Source organism: Kogia breviceps, chromosome 1 (assembly GCF_026419965.1).
Source record: "Kogia breviceps isolate mKogBre1 chromosome 1, mKogBre1 haplotype 1, whole genome shotgun sequence".
NCBI lineage: Eukaryota > Metazoa > Chordata > Mammalia > Artiodactyla > Physeteridae > Kogia > Kogia breviceps.
The window spans coordinates 70,910,232-70,919,674 of NC_081310.1; the positions used below are offsets into that span (position 1 = coordinate 70,910,232).

Genomic DNA, 9,443 nt, shown 5'->3' on the forward strand with positions numbered 1-9,443 from the left:
TATTTTGGAGATTAATCCTTTGTCCATTGATTCATTTGCAAATATTTTCTCCTATTCTGAGGGTTGTCTTTTCATCTTGTTTATGGTTTCCTCTGCTGTGCAAAAGGTTTGAAGTTTCATTAGGTCCCATTTGTTTATTTTTGTTTTTATTTCCATTACTCTAGGAGGTGGATCAAAAAAGATCTTGCTGTGATTTATGTCAAAGAGTGTTCTTCCTATGTTTTCCTCTAAGAGTTTTATAGTGTCTGGTCTTACATTTAGGTCTCTAATCCATTTTGAGTGTATTTTTTTCTTTGGTGTTAGGGAGTGTTCCAATTTCATTCTTTTACAGGTAGCTGTCCAGTTTTCCCAGCACCACTTATTGAAGAGGCTGTCTTTTCTCCACTGTATATCCTTGCCTCCTTTGTCATAAATTAGTTGACCATAGTTGTGTGGGTTTATCTCTGGGCTTTCTATCTTGTTCCATTGATCTATGTTTCTGTTTTTGTGCCAGTACCATATTGTCTTGATTACTATAGCTTTGTAGTATAGTCTGAAGTCAGGGGGTCTGATTCCTCCAGCTCCATTTTTTTCCCTCAAGAATGCTTTGGCTATTTGGGATCTTTTGTGTCTCCATATACATTTTAAGATTTTTTGTTCTAGTTCCATAAAAACTGCCATTGGTAATTTGATAGGGATTGCATTGAATCTGTAGATTGCTTTGGGTAGTATAGTCGTTTTCACAATATTGATTCTTCCAATCCAAGAACATGGTATATCTCTCCATCTGTTGGTATCATCTTTAATTTCTTTCATCAGTGTCTTATAGTTTTCTGCACACAGGTCTTTTGTCTCCCTAGGTAGGTTTATTCCTAGGTATTTTATTCTTTTTATTGCAATGGTAAATGGGAGTGTTTCCTTAAATTCTCTTTCAGATTTTTCAGCATTAGTGTATAGGAATGCTAGAGATTTCTGTGCATTAATTTTGTATCCTGCAACTTTACCAAATTCATTGATTAACTCTAGTAGTTTTCTGGTGGCATTTTTAGGATTCTCTATATATAGTATCATGTCATCTGCAAACAGTGACAGTTTTACCTCTTCTTTTCCAATTTGTATTCTTTTTATTTCGTTTACTTCTCTGATTGCCATGGCTAGGACTTCCAAAACTATGTTGAATAATAGTTGTGACAGTGGACATCCTTGTCTTGTTCCTGATCTTAGAGGAAATGTTTTCACCTTTTTCACCATTGAGAATGATGTTTGCTGTGGGTTTGTCATTTATGGCCTTTATTATGTTGAGGTAGGTTCCCTCCATGCCCACTTTCTGGAGAGTTTTTATCATAAATGGGTGTTGAATTTTGTCAAAAGCTTTTTCTTCATGTATTGAGATGATCATTTGGTTTTTCTTCTTCAATTTGTTAATATGGTGTATCAAATTCATTGATTTGCATATATTGAAGAATCCTTGCATCCCTGGGGTAAATCCCACTTGATCATGGTGTATGATCCTTTTAATGTGTTGTTTGATTCAGTTTGCTAGTGTTTTGTTGAGGATTTTTGCATCTATATTCATTAGTTATTTGGTCTGTAATTTTCTTTTTTTGTAGTATCTTTGTCTGCTTTTTTATCAGGGTGATGGTGGCCTCATAGAATGAGTTTGGGAGTGTTCCTTCCACCTCAATTTTTTGGAAGAGTTTGAGAAGAATTGGTGTTAGCTCTTCTCTAAATGTTTGATAGAATTCACCTGTGAAGGCATCTGGTCCTGGACTTTTGTTTGTTGGAAGATTTTAAATCACAGTTTCAATATCATTACTTGTGATTGGTCTGTTCATATTTTCTATTTCTTCCTGTTTCAGTCTTGGAAGGTTATACCTTTGTAAGAATTTGTCCATTTTTTCCAGGTTGTCCATTTTATTGGCATACAGTTGCTTGTAGTAGTCTCTTAGGATGCTTTTTGTATTTCTGCTGTGTCTGTTGTAACTTCTCCTTTTTCATTTCTAATTTTATTGATTTGAGTCCCTCCCTCTTTTTCTTGATGAGTCTGGCTAATGGTTTATCAGTTTTGTTTATCTTCTCAAAAAACCAGCTTTTAGTTTTATTGATCTTTGCTATTGTTTTCTTTGTTTCTATTTCATTTATTTCTACTTTGATCTTTATGATTTCTTTCCTTCTGCTAACTTTGGGTTTTGTTTGTTCTTCTTTCTCTAGTTCCTTCAGGTGTAAGTTTAGATTGTTTATTTGAGATCTTTCTTGTTTCTTGAGGTAGGCTTGTATGGCTATAAACTTCCCTCTTAGAACTGCTTTTGCTGCATCCCATAGGTTTTGGATCATCGTGTTTTCATTGTCATTTGTCTCTAGGTATTTTTTGATTTCCTCCTTGATTTCTTCAGTGGTCTCTTGGTTATTTAGTAATGTATTGTTTAGCCTCCATGTGTTTCTGTTTTTTATGTGTTTTTTCCCTGTGATTCATTTCTAATCTCATAGCATTGTAGTCAGAAAAGATGCTTCATATGATTTCAATTTTCTTAAATTTATTGAGGCTTCATTTGTGACCCAAGATGTGATCTATCCTGGAGAATGTTCCATGTGCACTTGAGAAGAAAGTGTAATCTGCTCTTTTTGGATGGAATGTCCTATAAATATCAATTAAATCTACCTGGTCTATTGTGTCATTTAAAGCTTCTGTTTCCTTCTTTATTTTCATTTTGGATGATCTGTCCATTGGTGTCAGTGAGGTGTTAAAGTCCCCCACTCTTACTGTGTTACTGTCGATTTCCTCTTTTATAGCTGTTAGCAGTTGCCTTATGTATTGAGGTGCTCCTGTGTTGAGTGCATATGTATTTATAATTGTTATATCTTCTTCTTGGATTGACCCCTTGATCATTATGTAGTGTCCTTCCTTGTCTCTTGTAACATTCTTTATTTTAAAGTCTATTTTATCTGATATGACTATTGCTACTCCAGCATTCTTTTGATTTCCATTTGCATGGAATATCTTTTTCCATCCCCTCACTTTCAGTCTGTATGTGTCCCTAGGTCTGAAGTGGGTTTGATGTAGACAGCATATATATGGGTCTTGTTTTTGTATCCATTCAGCGATCCTGTGTCTTTTTGTTAGAGCATTTGATCCATTCACGTTTAAGGTAATTATCGATATGTATGTTCCTATGACCATTTTCTTAATTGTTTTGGGTTTGTTTTTGTAGGTCCTTTTCTTCTCTTGTGTTTCCCACTTAGAGAAGTTCCTTTAGCATTTGTTGTAGAGCTGGTTTGGTGGTGCTGACTTCTCTTAGCTTTTGCTTGTCTGTAAAGCTTTTGATTTCTCCATCGAATCTGAATAAGATCCTTGCCAGGTAGAGTAATCTTGGTTGTAGGTTCTTCCCTTTCATCACTTTAAGTATTTCATGCCACTCCCTTCTGGCTTGTAGAGTTTCTGCTGAGAAGTCAGCTGTTAACCTTATGGGAGTTCCCTTGTATGTTATTTGTCATTTTCCCCTTGCTGCTTTCGATAATTTTTCTTTGTCTTTAATTTTTGCCAATTTGATTACTATGTGTCTCGGCATGTTTCTCTTTGGTTTAACCTGTATGGGACTCACTGTGCTTCCTGGACTTGCATGGCTATTTCTTTTCCCATGTTAAGGAAGTTTTCGATTATAATCTCTTCAAATATTTTCTCTCATCCTCTCTCTCTCTCTTCTCCTTCTGGGACCCCTGTAATGTGAATGTTGTTGCATTTAATGTTGTCCCAGAGGTCTCTTAGGATGTCTTCATTTCTTTTCATTCTTTTTTCTTTATTCTGTTCCGCAGCAGTGGATTCCACCATTCGGTCTTCCAGGTCACTTATCCATTCTTCTGCCTCAGTTATTCTGCTACGGATTCCTTCTAGTGTATTTTTCATTTCAGTTATTGTATTGTTCATCTCTGTTTGTTTGTTTTTTAATTCTTCTAGATCTTTGTTAAACATTTCTTGCATTTTCTCAATCTTTGCCTCCATTCTTTTTCCGAGGTACTGGATCATCTTCACTATCATTATTCTGAATTCTTTTTCTGGAAGGTTGCATATCTCCACTTCATTTAGTTGTTTTTCGGGGTTTTATCTTCTTCCTTCATCTGGTACATAGCCCTCTGCCCTTTCATCTTGTGTATCTTTCTGTGAATGTGGTTTTTGTTCCACATGCTGCAGGATTGTGATTCCTCTTGCTTCTGCTGTCTGCTCTCTCCCCACAATATCTTCTTCACTGTAATTATCCCCCACAGTTATGTGGGTGCCACTGTGTATATATCCCTGCGGGACTCACAACATGGGCCTCCACCCCCACGGATCCCTAGCTTGACAACCTGGGGTCCAGTTGTAACTCTTTAGTTGTTTACAGATTAAGGCAAATGGAATAGCCCAGGGAAGACCTACAATGGAGCTGAACTAGACTCTGACCTTTTTAGTCACCTGTTTAGTACATTCCCCCAGTGTCCTGCCCTCCCTCCATCTTAAACACCCTGCAAAAATAAACTGAACAATATATTTTGAGCAAATGTCACATAAGGGAGGCCTTTGCTGACTATCTTAATCACATTCATAGCCTGGCTGTCCACCTTAGCCCTCCCCATCCTCTATGCCCAATCTACCTTACTCCATAGCATTTATTATTCTCTAACATAATAGAGAATATACTTCTTCCATTATTGAAGCCTCCCACCAGTAGAATGTAAGCTCCTCCATGAGAATAGAGAATCTTTGTCTGTTTGGCTCACTGCTGTATCCGTAGCACCTTTAAGAGTGTCTGAACCTTAGAGGTGCTTGGTAACTATTTGTTGATGGAATGAATGAATCAATTAATCAGACACTTTGACATGTGCTGCATTTTTTGACCCAGAATCTATATTTCTAGGAATCTGTTTTTCACATATTGGCTTGAATGAATGGGAAATGTATGAACTAAGAGGGTTCATTTCCTCATTATTTATAAGCATGAAAAAATGGGAAACAGTCCTTTAACAATAAGGTAGTATTTAAATAAATTTGGTATTAAACCACTGAAATTCACATCTTAGAAGAATATTAATAATATGGGAATAGGTTAAGGATGTTTCATTAAATGAAAATTGTATTATTATAATTTGATTGTAAATGTAACATGACTATGTATATATGCATTGAAAAAATGGTGGAAAGGTAACAGCATCTGTGGGAGACAGGATTATCTGTGGTTATTTGTGGCAGGAAGGATTACAAATTATTTTAATTTTGCTTTTTTGTGTTTTCCTCTGTGTTTAAATTTTCTAGGGAAAGAGGAGGAGGCTGATGGTGATGGGATGTCTCCCTGGAGCCTGGGGGTTTGGAAAAAGTGGCCTCCTAATTACCTCCTGGTAACCAGGCCCTCAGATAGGTTTCTCCCACACTGACTCTGGGTTAGTTCATGTGACTTGATTGGCCAGTGGGAGTTTAGACCTCACTCACATGTCTGAGGTGTCAGTTGGGATGGCTGGAATGGCTGGAATTGCTGGAGCTTCTCTTCACATAGCCTCTCATTCTCCAGGAGACAAGCCCAGGTTTGTCTGCATGACAGAGGAAGAGTTTCTTTCAGCAATAGAACCCCAGTGCACGAGTGAGTTCATTCTAGAACTTCACTGTCCTATACAGTGACTGTTGAGCACTTGAAATGTGGCTAGTATGAATTGAGATGTGCTGTAAGTTTAAAATGCACACTGGATTTTGAAGACTTGTATAAAAGAATGTAAACTATTTCATTAATAATTTTTATATTAATTACATATTGAAACAATAATACTTTGGTTATATTGGGTTAACTTAAAATATATAATTAAAATGAAGTTCACCTGTGTAAGTCTTTAAAATGTGGCTCCTAGAAAATTTCAAATTATAGACGTGATTTATATTATATATCTGTTGGGCAGAAATATAATATCCTAGACCATCTAGCCACAGAAAAGCCATCCTAGATCAGAAGAACCACCTAGCTGACTCACAGAATTGGAGCAAATAAAATGCTTGTTGCTTTAAATTACTAAATTTTGCTGTGTTTTGCTGTGTAGCAAAGCCCATTTGTTGCCAGAAGCATACAGTGATTTTCAAAACCTACCAACTCAGCTCCTTGATCTTACAGGATTGAGCCAGACTCCCAGAGAAGTTTGGAAAGAAAGCAGGATATGATGGAGAACAATGACCAGTGACCTGGTGCTGGAACCAGGAACACAGGTGAGAAGGTTGCAGGGTGTGGAGGGGGTGAGGATGTTGAGAGACCTTCACCTTCTCAGAGTTCCAGTCTGGAAGGCTGCCTCCTCAGCCTGCAGCCCTGGAGGGCAGGGGCTTGGGAATTCCTAGAGAAGCCCTTACCAGCCTTTCCTACTGCTACTCTCCTTTCCTATGTGCTCTGCTGTCCAATCCCACAGAGCTCTGTGGGAAAAACACTACATCAACAACAACAAGATAATAAAGGGCATGTCAGTGAGAGAACAGGAGGGAGAGGAGTAATACCCTATCATCTAGGACCTCTGTGCTTCCCTCAGCTCCCTCCTCCCTGAGCCAAATGTGATTGGACATCAGAGCTAGAGGAAGCCTTAGAGATCATCCAACCTAGCCCCTTTCTATTACGTATGAGGAAACTAAGGCCCAAAGATGTTAAATGACCTGCCTAGGGTCAAACCAGAAATTAGTGGTGGTCAGATCTAGAATTCAGTTTTCAGACTCTCAGTCCAGTGCTCTTTCTTCTGCTTCCCATGATACCAACTCATTGGGTATCAGTCATGCTACATTCAGCCTGGGCTTTTGGAGGCTCATTCATGCCTAAAAGCAGCATGAGTGCAAGGGTTTCTCTTTGCACGAGCACCATTTCTCTCTCTGAACTCATCCCTCCTCTACCTCTCAGACTGTCTGCTACTGAACTTTTTCTCTAAGATGTGAGAGATTCAGAGTGCATTCACTTGGGAGCCTGTCTCCTCCCTGTGGTGCTCTCCTTGGATGGAGTCACACTCATGTTTCCACTCACCTTCTGCTGGATGCTGATTGAACAGAACTATGGGCTCTGGAGTGATTGCTGCTCTGGTCTTTGTGTAGCCGGCACACAGAGGCGGATCCTGAAGCATAGGGGCAAGGATTGAGAGCTTTGCCAGAATCTCTTGGGTGGTAGGATACAGGAGTGGGATGGGTTGGAAATAATGGGGAGGAGGGTGAGGAAATCCCAGAGGCACCAGTTCTCTCCCAGTGCGTGCCCAAACCATGAGGTTGGCTGCCATAACCCTTGCATCTCCTCTGCTTCTAGACCATTGTTCCACCATCTTCTGAGTATAGCACTTCTTTGGAAGGCCAACCGTCTCCTACTGCCTCATTTACTGCTTTGCTGTTTTCATCATTTGACATCTGGTGGACAATCTTAGCTGTTCTCCATGATTTGAGCACAGGTTGGTATGTGCTGATTATCCCAGGGACTTTGGCATCCAGGTGGAGGCATCTCTGCCCTCCCAGCTCCATTCCTTGATGGAGTCAGTTCCAATGAGCTTTATCTCTGTTCTCTTTAGTTGCTTATCAACTGTATCTTGGGAATGATTGCTGCATGGTGGCTGAACTCAGAATTGCTTATCTTCCAGATTTCAAAATCTCTGACCCCCAACCTCCTGTACATTGTCTCCTCACCCTGCTGCTTCTGTGAAGTATTCTCCTAGCTCTCCTCTGTTCTGACTTGCTCCCCTGCTGGGATGAAGGCACTCAGTTCTTCCTTATAGTAGCTTGCCATCCTTTCTTGGAACAGAAGAACACTTACCTGGAAGGCTGCTTGTTGGTGGTGAAGCAGCATGCAAAGAGACACTGAAACCAATAACCCCAAAAGAATCTGGATTTAAAAAAAATTTTGTTTTGGTGTCTGTAACCTTGTTACCATGATGATTTTCGGAAACGATTTTCTATTTTTCACCCAGATATTTAAAGTCAGGAAGATGCATCCAGTATTGTGGTACTACAAAGCTGCTCACTCTCTCCAGAGGCAAATAATGAGAATGTGGCCCAATCCAGGGAAATCAGCCCTGGCAGATGCTGGCCATCAGAGGTCTAAGGAATTGGTCTTTGGGTTATTTCTGGTCCACATGGCAAGCGTTCAAGGTGAGTGTCTTAGTCTGTTCTGGTTGCAATAACAAAATAGCACTGGGACTGGGAAGCTTATACACAATAGAAATTCATTTTCACAGTTCCGGAGGATGGAAGTCCAAGATTAGGGTGCCAGCATGGTCGACTTCCGGTGAAGGCCCTCTTCCACATTGCAGACTACTGACTTTTTGCTTTGCCTTCACATGGTGGAAGGTGCAAGTGTTGTCTCTGGGGTCTCCTGACCTAATCACCTCCCATTCATCTTGCGGGTTAGGATTTCAATGTATGAATCTTGTGTGGGGACACAGACGTTCAGACCACAGCTGTGAGGAGGAGCAGAAAAGCTGCATGAGGTGATGTGAAAGTTGAAAAGAGAGAAGTGTGATGCTATCCAGGAACCATCTAAGGAAAAATCTCTTGCAAGGCAGATTGAGAATTTTAAAACAACACTCTCCCACCCAACTGCCCCATGACATCTGTTAACACAAGAGGCAGAGCTATTTCCTGGAAAGGCTCCTTATGTTTACAAGGGTGAGACCCTCTTGATGTTTTTGCAACTTTAATTAAAGAGCTGAGGGATGGATTTATATCCACAGCGGTTCCCACGGGGGAACACACGGCTGGTTGTACACAATGCTGCACAGTCAAATGAAAATAGAAAAAGTCAATCGATTATCCAGATGTTTTGGAATTTTACATAAATGTAGTCACAATGGGGATTTGATCCTTGATAATAACGTATTATTCTTCCATAATGGTGGGAAAAAATGTTCTTGAAAGGAAGATGAGAGTGTTTTCCTAATACTCTTTTATTCTTTCTTCTCCTTTCCAAGTTTATACTTAACAGCATCAAGCACAACAGAACATGGAGACTGAGGACAGAAAACAGAAAAAAGCACAGGACATGGCCCCCTCTCCAAATTGCGGTGGGTGCTCCAGGCTGGGGCAGAATAGCCTTGGGGTGGAGGGGAAGGTGGGGAATGGTACTTCTGTAGAGTCTTGCTATCCTGGGATGTGCAGACCACAGCAAAGTAGATGTGTGCTCAGGAAGCATTAATGGCATTCAACATAAGAGTTTCTCATATAGTTCTTTAACCTTTCTCTAAAGGCTGAAATTTCACCATTAGAAATCTAGCTCTTTGACTTAAATAAAAAGCTTCTCAGACATTAGTGTGTATAAGAATCATTCTAGAAATGAATTAAATTATAGATTTCTAGTCCCTACTCTCAGATTCAGATTCAGTAGGTCTGGGGTGGTGCCCAGGAATCTGCACTATGAACAAGTACCCCCAGCAGTTATAGCGTGTCTCTGCCTTGTGAAACAATTAAGACATTGCCTGCTTTAGCTGTTCTTTTTCAAAAGGAG

General features: G+C 39.7%; 1 long non-coding RNA gene across 1 annotated transcript; it reads left to right on the forward strand.

Annotated features, from left to right (window-relative positions):
• The first annotated feature begins 7,362 nt into the window (after positions 1–7,362).
• On the forward strand, positions 7,363–8,990 carry LOC136793873 (uncharacterized). The gene is made up of 3 exons (XR_010839919.1): positions 7,363–7,398; positions 7,912–8,092; positions 8,911–8,990. It is a non-coding gene; the product is annotated as an uncharacterized lncRNA (long non-coding RNA).
• Positions 8,991–9,443: the final 453 nt, after the last annotated feature.